At 33.0% G+C, this 2500-nt stretch overlaps 1 protein-coding gene across 2 annotated transcripts in view; it reads right to left on the reverse strand.

The window, feature by feature from the left end:
* The window catches only part of LOC137657070 (transcription factor Sox-14-like), a 148829-nt gene that overhangs the window by 16350 nt on the left and 129979 nt on the right, over window positions 1-2500 (reverse strand). The window lies entirely within an intron of this gene.

Here is a 2500-nt window from a genome sequence, read left to right on the forward strand (position 1 = left end):
AGTTAACGATGGAAAAAAGAACAGCTCATTCATTACACGCTGGTCTTATGCGATTACATATCTGATGATCACTTTTCTCCAAATTATTAAGGCTCGATACTATCACCAACAATGAACTTGAAATCAAGTGTTCCATTTGTTGCTACTTTGCGTTGAGTCTCCATTCCATTTGGAACTTTGTTTGCATAAGTTTTCTTGGAAACAATTACCTCAGCTTGCTGACACCTTCACACTAATTCTGTTGCCTTCCAATTCCTCTTGGATTTCCCCTTTCGCACTTCTCTAGCTACCTGTTTCTCTGGTTTCTTGCAACAGTTACCAATGTATATATATATATATATATATATATATATATATATATATATATATATATATATATATATATACATACACACACACACACACATATATATATATATATATATATATATATATATATATATATATATACATATACATACATACATATATATATATATATATATATATATATATATATATATATATATATATATATATATATATATATATATATATATCGCTAAAATTCGTCACTTCAATAGATTTTGATATTTACATCCATTAAAGTAACTAGTGTTAGTGATGAATAGTCATCATAAATAGCCATGTGTTGCATACTCATTAATCAGCTATGATTTCAAGTTTAAGAATAGATTCCTGAATTCGACAGGAATATGTAAAGTGGACGTGTAACAAATTTATATCTCGCTTGATAGCTCGTTTGGTAGAGTCCCTGCTGACAATTGTTTCGATTTGGAGGCATAGCTTCGATTCCTTGCCCAGCCAGAAGCATTTAGCATTAAATAATTTCTATGGTAGAATTTGATGTCAAATGTCATTGATATTTGCATACTATGTACATATGTGTGTGCGTGTTTTTCGTCAAAATTAAATCAGATCCAGGTAGCAGGACGTCGGTGGCGTCACCCCGAGGCAACAGCTGGTCAGTCTTTTCCACCCTCGCACGGATTTTGTTCGCTTCCTCTCTGAGTACACTTTTCCTTTTTGTTTCTAGCGATGATAACTAGCGTGGAAGAGTGGCACTTCCTTCCTTCCTTCCTTCCTCCCTCTAATTTTTTCCTTTCTCTCCAGTTTCTGTTTAGTTCATAATTTTACCCAATTATTAATCACATCGATTGTAGCCCCAACTGCAAACCACACATTTGCTTAACTATCTAATCTGGTTTCTCTTCCGCTATTTTGTGACTGGTTCTATTTTGCATAAATTAATTAGATATAACTTTGTATGTATTAGTCTTTTGAGTCTCGAAAGATTTCTAACCTGTTTCTTGTTGGAAATTTTAGCCTTGATCTTATAGCTGAATGATTCAATGACTGATTGATCGACTATCATAAACTGGCGTAACGATTGGGTCGTAATAGTGTCTAAACAAAGGTAGAAATTCTAAAACAATATTCATTTATTCTATTCACTTGTTCTCGGTAGGTAGTAAAACAGAAAGGTTATATTCGAATATTTTTTTCTATTAAGTACAAGACGTATGCTAATTTGTCTTTTATATTGATACAAATTTCTGACCTTTTAGGAAATCTGTTAAAATCTGCTTTACTTCTCTTCTTGTCCAGAGTAAATGTTTGATTCTCTTTTAGGGTTTATGGTTTCTCTCCAGTTAAAAATGGGAGTAGTTAATTATTTTGAACGATTTCGTTCATAGTTTAGGAGGAGCAATAAAAAGCTGTTACTTTAGAAAAGAAAAATTCTATTTTCATGTGTTCGTTTCAGTTTATGCTCTTTCAGCTTAATTTATTCATTCACTCATGATTAATCTTTCTTGCAGTCTACGTTGAAATGTAAATCTTGGCTATCAATGCTGTTCGACCTTGGGACCGGACACTGTGGGCGTGTATCAGCCATTGGCCAGCGGTAATTTAACGCCACGTGAATGTATGTTCCTGCTCTTCCGCCTGCAGGAGTGTCCTACTCGCTCAGGGAAGACTGGCAATGGCGTGAGAAAGTTCTTTGAGTTAGCATAGGGTAAGATTCAAATAAATAAGGCGAAGAGTTAGAATAAGTCTGATTTTGGGTTAGCCTCCACTTTAGAGTTCGCTAGAAATATATCGAAACTTGCACGTTTGTAGCAATGAAAATATTGTCTCTGTTCATTTTCATTAAAAATACTCGTGAAATAGAGGGAAATACGATTTTATTAAATGAGCATACTGACCAAGTATGTGTATCAAATGTCATGCAAATTTCTCACGCAAATATATAAAGTTCTTGGTAGTTTTTTTCTTTTCTTTTTGAGGGAAAGGAAAAGCTAGTGTTACTAGAAATGAAAACTTACAACCGTTTAAGTTAACAATAGTGTCGTGATAAGCACATATTTGTTATTTCAATGGAAGTAAAGTCAACAAGTATATACATCTTATTCCAATGAATGGTTGCACACTAAAATTTATGGATTTGGATATCTTTAACAGAATATTAGAAATACTGAGAAACTTATTTTTTAAACTT

Source organism: Palaemon carinicauda, chromosome 18 (assembly GCF_036898095.1).
Source record: "Palaemon carinicauda isolate YSFRI2023 chromosome 18, ASM3689809v2, whole genome shotgun sequence".
NCBI classification, from domain to species: domain Eukaryota; kingdom Metazoa; phylum Arthropoda; class Malacostraca; order Decapoda; family Palaemonidae; genus Palaemon; species Palaemon carinicauda.